Genomic DNA, 10,420 nt, shown 5'->3' with positions numbered 1-10,420 from the left:
GGTGCTAAAACAAACATATAATAATAATAATATATCATAATGTATCACCATGGTTATTCAATCTATACATTGATGCAAGAATTGAAAGAGGTGGGATTGGGCGCGAATTTGAGTAATCTGAGAGTATGTTGCCTGTTGTATGCTGATGATGCGGTGCTGATTGCTGATAGAATGGAAGATCTACAGTCTCTCATGTCTAGGATGAACGAAGTATGTATGAAGAATGAGTTAATGATGAATGTAAGTAAGTCTAAAGTAATGGTGTTTGAAAGAGTGAGTACGAAAACATAGTGCATTATAGTTCTGAATGGGGAATACTTGGAGCAGGTCGATGAGTTTGTGTATTTAGGAAGCATGTTTACGAGAGATGGGAAGGCTGACAGATATTGAAAGAAGGGTAAATGCAGGTAACTCCATTAATGGAGGACTGAACGCAGTTGGCGCTAAAAAAAAATTGTCCAAAGAAGCGAAGCTAGCAGTCCACAATGGAGTGCTGGTACCTACCCTGATGTACGGAAGTGAGGCATGGAACTGGCAGAGAAAGGATGAAAGTAGACTGAATGCTGTAGAAATGAGATCCCTGAGGCGTATGTGTGGTAAAACCATGTATGATCGTGTGAGAAATGTGGAGATTCAAAAATAGTGCAAGGCTGATGTAAGCGTAATGAGTAAGATCAAGAAAGGGTCGCTCAGATGGTTTGTGCAAGTAGAGAAAGGAGTGTAAGGAGAATATACGATGCAAATGTGAATGGTAGCAGAAGTCGGGGACGCCCGAGGAAGACATGGCACGATCAAGTGAATCAGATACTTGAGTCGGGTCATGTCAAGAGTCAGAATAATAGAAGAGTGTGTATGAAACGATGTATGAATGTGAATGAGACAAGGAGTGTGTGCAAAGACCGAGTTGTTTCTCTGTGTAAAGGAAACCTTGTTTCAGGTTTGAGGGGAAGTGTCCCTGAGTGATTCTAAGTTTTATTCTAAGTGCAGTGCAATTTCCGTAGACAGCGTTTTCAAAATCTTGGCTGTTATCCCATCAGCTTCGGTAGAAGAAGTGTTTTTTATAATTAAATATTTTTATAATCTCTTCCCCCATCACAGTTTGAAGATTGATTGCTCTTTTGGAAAATTGAAGTCCTGCTTCAGTAAGTTGATCATTTTCACAATTTGGTAGACGAGATGCAAGATTTGAGCCAATATTAATATAAAAATTATTGATATGATCTGCAACGAGCTTTGGGATTTTTTGGGGATTTTGGTATGTTGCTTCCTTTGATTTTGTCTCTATAGTAGATTTCTTTTGCCTTTCTAATGACATTACCGCACGTATTTCTACATCTTTTATAGATGTTTAATGATATTATGTCGTATGGATTTTATTTCATTTTGTTGTGTAGAGCTTCATCTACGAATAATGGAATAGTTTATCCATGAATTTAAGGGTTTAATTTTGTTTGAGATTGTTTTTGTCACAATTGTGGTATTATTAATCAATTAATTTTTGAAAAAGTCATAAAAATATCTCCATGCATCATATGAATTTTTTATTTGGAAAAGCTTACCAAGATTTATTTTTGATAATGATATATCTAAATTATCATAATTATTGTATGCGATTGCCTGATCTCTGCTATTTTTCGTGGTGTCGGATAGCAATGTGAGCATTGTTATATAATGATCCGTAATTGTTGATGTTTAAACAATGCTTTTGTCTTGTTTATTAGTTTTAGATTTTGAGCAATAGATTATTTATGATGATTCATTTTTAACCTTTTCAATATCATTATTGAATGAGCAGGCAGCATTCTGCTGATGCGCTGATATCTGATTACACAATTAGTTATAGCAATTCAGTTTTTTTTTAAATTTAAAGTAAGTTATCCCAGTCTTCTCTCCAAATAAGAATCCAATCGAGCTTAAAATTGGTTTATATTAGTAGAATCAATAACATGTTGTGGAAGCTTGTTCCATGCATCTCGTACACTACTTGCAAGGAAGTGTTTCCTAGGATTCGAAGCAAAAAGTGTTTGTTTTGTCCACGGAAATTTATATTTTTGTTGGTGGTGAAGATTTCTTGGTTGCTAGGGCAACTATAATGCCCAGATAAAATTTGAAAAACAGTCACCCTCAAGTCATCCATCCATCAAGTCCCCATCCATCAAGTCACCCTCTTCTCTTCTTTCTTTTAATGTTCTTAGTTCCTTGAATTTATCTTCATGTTGCCGGTAGTTTAAAATTCTTAGTATTCTTGTAAATGTTATATGTATTATTAGATATATATCTTTCGCAAAATATGGACCACATATTTGGAAAGAATATTCCAGGAGAGGTCGCACTTTTGTTTTATATGTGTTTAACATCAATTCCGAATAACGCTGTTCAAGGAAAGCTTTCCCGATTAAATGTGTTATTGAGTTTGCTCTTTTGACAATCCCAGAGATATGCAGTTTCCATTTCCAAGTCTTCTGATATGGTAACTCCTAGCTCTTTTTGTAACATTGTTCCATTGAGTTTGTATGAAAGCTTAGTATTAGTTTTTCCAACATTGTAGGACAGTGCATTTTTCGACATTGAGTTTTAGATGACAATGCTTTGTCCTTTGGTGTACTTCATTTAAGTCCGTCTTTGTCCATTGATACTTTATTTATATCAGTGTTCTTCCTCAGAAACGTGAAGAATACTAAATTTCTCTTGATTTTGTGAAATAAATAGCCCCGTATTTTGCATATTGCTTGTGATGGATATTCCACATGACGTCTATTTTATCTGTAAGGTTTATTTCAGCGCCAAATAATGACAGTTCCCCTTTACGATATTACGTTTAGACTCAATTTACTTTTTGTATTTTATGTTTGTATTTATACACTGTGAAATATATATTTTTAAATAAGCACTTTTTATATGTTTGGTTTTGTTGACTGATATCATTTTATGACTTACCAAAACCTCAATAGTATCCTGACCATTTAAGGTTAAACGCGATGTTAGTTATAATATACATGTTCATAGATGGCGTTAATTTAATTATTTTACTAAAATACGCTTCTTGCAAGTTACGCTTTACATTAACAGTATCAGTTGATAATTTTATCAGTATTATCAAAATCTCTCAATTTTTTTTGAAAAGATAGCAAAAAAGCAACTACAAAAATTTATTGAAACTAATAATATATTATTGAGTGACCAACAATTTGGATTTCGCGGAAAAATAAGCTCACAGGACGCAATCATAGATTTAACAACAAAAATACATCAAGCACCTTGACAAATGTAAAAATCTCTCGCAATATTCATAGACCTAAAGAATGCTTTCGACAGCATACAGTATATAAAAAAAACTCAGAGCAAATAAATGAATTCTGCAATCTTATAACACCAAAAAACAGCGGCGAAATTAGTGAAACTCTGAAAAAAAATACAAGAAAAAGTCAAGTCGGGGAAATTAGGTATTCAAATCAACGCTTTAAAAGATTTCATCGAACAGACTCGTCATAAAGTGTCCAGAAAAAAAAGATGTAGACAAACTATCAACTTTGATAAATAACGAAGTCAGGGAAGTAAATGTCGAAGAAATGAAGAAAAAACAACCCACAATGATCTTCAAGGGAATTTCAAATTATTACTATAAAGGAGGCTTGGTTGAGGACATAATCAACCAGAATGAAGGCATTAAAATAACAACTCAAGGTCTAAACAGAAGTACCCTATTAGAAATTTAAAAAAATATAAATAAAAATAATTTAATGACAATGTAAGTTACATTGTCGAAATAAACAGCAAAGTCAGAAAAGAAATCATAAAAGAAGGAAAAATCAATTCGGGGTACCAGCGAATATACGTGGAAGACACAAATCCTGCCGTATAATGATATTTCTGCATTAAATTTGGGCACACATCAAGCAGGTGCCTATAAAAAGTAACAATAAAATGTTGTGTATGCACTGTGCAAGTGACTCCTACAAGGACTGTGAAAATAAGGAAACTTCTCCAAAATTTTAATCTTTAAATCAGGTGATACGAAAGAAATTAATAACTACCGACCTATATCAGTATTATGAATTTTCTCAAATTGTTTTGAAAAGGTAGCAAAAACGTAACTACCAAAAATTTATTGAAACTAATAATATATTGAGTGACCAACAATTTGGATTTCGCGCAAAAATTAGAACACAGGACGCAATCATAGATTTAACAAAAAAAAATACATCAAGCACTAAACAAAAAAAATCTTTTGCAATATTCATAGACCTAAAGAAAGCCTTCGACAGCATAATTCACAAAAAAATACTGTACAAGCTTAACAAAATCGGAATTATAGATAACGCTAAAATGTGGATAAAAATTTTCCTGAACTCTAGAAATCAATTTGTAAAAATAAACAACACTCTCAGTGAACCGAACACAAGTCACTTTGGAATACCACAAGGCACTATTTTGGGCCCTCTCCAATCTTCATCACAATCACTCAATCACTTTATATGTTTTTTTTTTTAATTTTCTGCTCATATACATATGTATGTTAAGTTTTAACTTTTATTTTTTTCCCTTCACACACGCGCTTTAGAATCTCGTAAAGGTAAATATGTTTAATTATAATTTGAAATACGACTTATTATGTTAATTTAAATAATTATCTCGAAGATATGTTATAAAATAAATTTTAAAAAATTAAAAAATGTGTATATATATTAAGACCAATTATTTGTTTTTCGCCCGTACATATGCATATGAATATGAATAAATAGTTTTGTCCACATAAAAACTGAATTCTTTCAAGAAAAGCATTCAAATATAATATTGAATTGAATCATCGGTACATTATTGTATTTGCGTGCCTTTCTAGAACAAATTGATTTTTTATAAAGAATTATAAATACTATACCACACCTCTGACAGCAGGGAAAAATATCAGTCTCAATACGGGGTTAGGTTAGGTTAGATTCGCTTTGGTTACTGATCAATCTCGTTCACTTGCTGATCACAAATGGGTACTAAACTATTTTTGTCGACTGATATCATTTTATAGCTGACCAAAACCTTAAAATACCCTGACCATTTAAATCATAAAAGTTACCTGTCTATTTCAGTTCTTCTCTTGTGTCACAGAAGTATTTGAGTTAACTTCACACGCTACCTTTTGTTAAGACAATAAATACAACTCAGTTGGTGTTATAACTATTAATGATTGCCTGTTGGTCTCTTGCAACAATTGAATATTGATTATTTAGTCATTGCTTGCAACAAACTGATGCTACAAAGCAAAAACGGTCGCAGTTTCCACGTGCGGGGAAAGGTGTACAAAACAGAGAACTATTTTATAAAATTATTTTTATGCGTATTAATTTATTATTGATAATATTATCACATAAAAACATGTTCAATGACGAAGCAATGAAATCGATTTTCAAATGCTTACGATCAAAACTAGAATTAGTTTCTGCTGTTTGTGTCCCGTACCAGCAAACTGTGAGTACGGCGTAAGAAGTAATCAGAGTAGTCAGTAGGATAAGGCTGGCCGCATACATACGTTTTCCGTATTCGATTTCCGAATTCGTTTTCCGTATTCGGAATTCCTTGAGACTAGCGCAAACGTTCGTTTTTCTTCATTCGGAATGTATAAACGTCAGTACCAGTGTTGCCAACAAGGGCGATATATCGCCATTTAGGCTACTCAGAGCGAGAATCGGCGCCGAAAAAATCTAAAAGGCGACTGGTCGCCAATTAAGCTACTTCAAAAACATCAATTTTAAACATGTCCCGAAATTCTCTAGCCACCCCCTCCATGAAATTTATTTTTCTGGGGACAAATTTTATATTTTCTTGAAATTCTCTAGCCACCCTCCCCATGAATTTTTTTTATTTTTCTGGGGACAAATTTTATATTTTCTTGAAATTCTTCAATTTTAAACATGTCCCACCTAACAGCAAATTCAGCTACTTTACGCTACCTTATGTATGAGAAACGGCGATATTAGGTCGAGATCCGTTGGCAACACTGAATTACGAACGGAAATTTCCGAACGTTTGCGTCGGCACAAACAAATTGTATGCAAGAGCTGCGTTCCACATGACGTCATTAGGTTTTTTCCATTCGGTTTCTCCGAACGCGCCGGCTAGCATTCGGAACGTGCGTAAGGAATTTGTTCCGTTCGGAACTAAAACGAACGTGTGCGGCAGTTAATGTATTTTCTACTGATTCCGTGCATTCGGATGTCCGAATACGGAAAACGAATTCGGAAATCGAATACGGAAAACGTATGTACCTATGCGGCCAGCCTAAAGAGCGAATGAATTAATATTTTAAATAAAAATATCCATCGTGCTAGTTTTCGCTACAAATTTCTAAGCTGTTTCTAAGCTGTAGCCGAAGCTGGTTAGGATTAGAGCTTTCAATCCTGGGAATCCCGGACCTTTGTCGGCACCGTAATCCCAGTGCTGCGCTTGTATTAGTTTGTTGGTTTCACGACCTTGTTTTATTGAATAAAATTCAGTATGTGTGTTTCAACAAAACTGCTATCTCAATAGTTGCTGCATGTCGAAATCAGTCGAATTAAAGAAGACTTTCCCCGTGCCGGAATTAGACATTGAAATTATAGAGGAAGTCGATTTAATTACTCGTTTAAATAAATTATCTTCAAGAAAAGCTAGACAGAGCTATTGATCATGAATTTAATTACAAAATCTCTTCAAAAATAAGAACACAACATTTGAAGATAACATGTACGTCATGTTTTATACTTAGTTCCTGCTTTTGACACGTTGTAAATAATAGGGCGGTGGGAGTGGAGCGCCCAGCGCTGCGTTTTGTGTTTGTTACTTCGTAATTATGAACGGTTATTAATTTATTAATTTTTCTCAGAAAAAGTTAAAGTTTGTCGGGTTAGTGCCGATACACCCTGTATAAGTTAAAAATAAAACAAACGTTTTAATCATCGAATCATTCAAAAGATAGCAGCCAAAAATATGGGAAAAATTAGTTGAAGATAATATTGTTTAGTCTGAATTTGAAATATGAGATCGAAGAAAATGACGTAAAATAATTATGTCTCAATGGCCGAGTTGGTTGAGACGTTGCCCCGGTAAGATTGAGATCCTGAATTCGATTTGTAATGGTGATATTGGAACACGTGTTCATAAAAATTCTAATATTTTTGCATTTCGTCATTTTATAATAACAGGATAAACGCAGCTGCGTGAACGTGTATTATTAAAGTACTAATAGTTTATCAGGAAATGGCATGCTAGCACCTTTTTAATGGGATTTTTATAAATCAGCAATAGTCATTATTCTCCGTGAACCTATCTTGTAAGGCTCGTTGGGAAGAATGCTTTCGTTGAAGGAAACTAGATTATTAGTAATGGCACAGGTAATAAAAATAAAATCAATTTATTTCTGCATTGTAAGTACGTCCATGGAAATAATATAAACATATCGTTAGTATATAATAATATCACAGCAAAACTTGTTTATAAATAAACTATTTTTTTGTAAACTGAACTTTAAATTAAAACGGTGTTCTACAAATTAAACTTGATAGCAATATTTGATTATAAAAAAATCAAAAAAAGTTACGGTCGCATCTGGGACAAGAACCCAGGATCTTTGCCTTAACGGGGATCTGCTCTACCAACTGCACTAATGGACCCTATTTTTTTTACCTGAATCATACTTCAAATAAGAACTACCAACATTATCTTAATTTTTCTCACCTGGATACTATATGTGTAATTCACAAAAAAAATTACCCATCAATGCTATTTTGTACACATCTCCCCTACACTGCGGTTAATAAGTGGTTGTGAATGAAATTACCTTAATTAGCCCCTGTTGTAGGTAGAATCCATTAACCCTTTCGGGTTCAAATTTTAAAAAAATTATCATTTTATTCAATTTGTTTTTAATATTTGTATATTTGTACCAATCATTTGTAGTTTTATCTGTCATACTTTTAGCAGTACCTGTGACCTGAGAGTTTTTATCATTTTGTATTTACTTATTTGGGTACTCCACAGAAGAGGCCATTTGTCATCTTTGAGGACGTATGGTCGTTTTGGGAAAAGAAGGAGTGAACCTTGAAGATACACATTTTGCAAGAGGGACAAAACACAGAAGTTGGAAAATCATTGCACAGACGACCCGTTCTTATGTGGCGAATGTCAGTAAAACTCGTACAAAAAAATTTGAAAAAAGGGATCAATGACCTTGTACCTTCCATTGAAATACCAGTAAAGATAGCAGCCAAAAATATGGGAAAAATTAGTTGAAGATAATATTGTTTAGTCTGAATTTGAAATATGAGATCGAAGAAGATGACGTAAAATAATTATGTCTCAATGGCCAAGTTGGTTAAGGCGTTGTCCCGGTAAGACAGAGATCCTGAATTCGATATGTAATGGTGATGTTGGAACACGTGTTCATAAAAATTCTAATATTTTCGCATTTCATCATTATATAATAGCAGGATAAACGCAGCTGCATGAACGCGTGTTTCGGTCTATTATTAAAGTACTAATAGTTTATCAGGAAATGGTCTGCTAGCACCTTTTTAACGGGATCGTGTAAGGCTCTTTGCCAAGAATGATTTCATTGAAGAAAACTAGATTATTAGTACAGGATTTTCTACTTATTTATCTACAGGGTTTTCCAATAAGAGGTGTTATTTTGAAATTCAATCTTAAAAGATCAATGGTTTCGTTGCTTGTGTGGCACGTAGCACCGTCTTGTTGAAAGTAAACGTTGTTCAGATCAATACCATTCAATTCCGACTATAAAAAAATATTAATCATCTCTCGATAGCGTAATCCATTCACCGTAACTGTTGCTCCAGCCTCATTTTCGAAAAAGTACGGTCCAATGACTCCGCCGGACCATAAACCGCACCAAACAGTCACACGTTGAGGATAGAGAGGCTTTTCAACAATAACTCTTGGGTTTTCCGAGCCCCAGATGCGACAAATTGCTTGTTGACGAAGCCACCGAGGTAAAAATGGGCCTCATCACTCAAAATGATTTGCATTTGATTCACTCAAGTAAATTTTAATAATTTAAATGCGTTTTTGAAGCGTGTATCGTTCCATTTTTATTAATTGCGTAGTTTTTGTGTATGTATTTCCCATTAGTAGTAGTTTCAGAGTGGTGGGCATACGATTAAAAAGTTTTGTAGCGTAATACTGGAAGTGTCTTTGTCCGTGTGTGGTGTATGTTATCGGTATGTTCAGGGTATTGTTTGTTGTCGACCTTGTTTTTATTGTTGTTTGAGGTGGCATTGGAATGTGTAGTTTCTGTTGGAGGAAATTTAGTAGTGCAGATTTGGCATAAAGTTGTCTTATTGACATGACGTCTAATGTTTTGAAAATTTCGCTTGAATTTGTGTAGAATGGTACTTGCAAGATGATTTTAATTATTGCCTTTTGAATTTTTTGTATTGGGTCGATTGCAGTGTTTGTAGCGCTTCCCCAAGCCAGTATGCCATATGTAACAATCGATTGACAGAGTGCGAAATATATAGATCTAAGTATTGAATGTGGGAAAATGGTTTTGATTGACTTTATTAGGTGCATGACTCTTTTTAGTTTATTAGTAATGAAAGTTATGTGGTCAGTCCAGCGTAAGTGTGAATCAATAATGACCCCTAGGTTGTGCATTAGATGTTCTTTGTTAAAAAAAACATGTAAAAGTCCAGCTGGGAGTGAAAGAATTAACAAATATATCAAAAAATTATCACTTTGTGAATTGAACATCTGTGAGGGTAGCGAGTCATTCTGAGGGATTGAATCAGGAACGTCAGAGCATCATGTAGAGATGAAGCCTACAATAATTAAGAGGGATGATCGAGACGTTTAAACTCTCATTGATTGGTTTGCTTGCCATGAACCATTTCCTAAAACAAACGTGATTATGTCTATTAGCAGTGGCACAATCGGGGATAGCAAAGTCACTTGTTACATGGCTGAAAAGATGGGGAAATTTGAAATGTCTAAAGTTATCAACCAGAACTTTGGAAACCTACATTTAAAACGTAATGATGCGATAGTTTCTCTTGCGGCGGTGACCAGCATTGTCAAAAATCAGGGTGTGACTATGGCAATAGAACCATTTATGCTATTCCATTGTATGTGTAATGCCAAAAAGTCTGAAGGTGAACTTAAAGAATATTAATTTTTTTTTTTGGTAAACTAATGTTTTAAGACACGATTTTTTGATGCATAGCACAAAGGGTAACAATTATTTTATAAGCAATAATTATTAGCCTGAAACACTCATCCACATTGAAAAATCTCTTGATAAAAGATACATGACGTAGACAAATATAGACAGATAAATGTAGACAATTTGTCTGGACGCCATCTAGTGAGAGAGTTAGCACTTACAATGTCTTTCTCATATAAAATAAAGTTGGTTGTTTCAGGTGAAAAAAATGTA

The sequence above is a fragment of the Hesperophylax consimilis genome, chromosome 22 (assembly GCF_061612785.1).
Source record: "Hesperophylax consimilis isolate HC1 chromosome 22, BYU_Hcon_1.0, whole genome shotgun sequence".
Taxonomy (NCBI): Eukaryota; Metazoa; Arthropoda; class Insecta; order Trichoptera; family Limnephilidae; genus Hesperophylax; species Hesperophylax consimilis.
Note: the sequence above shows the minus strand (reverse complement) of the source record.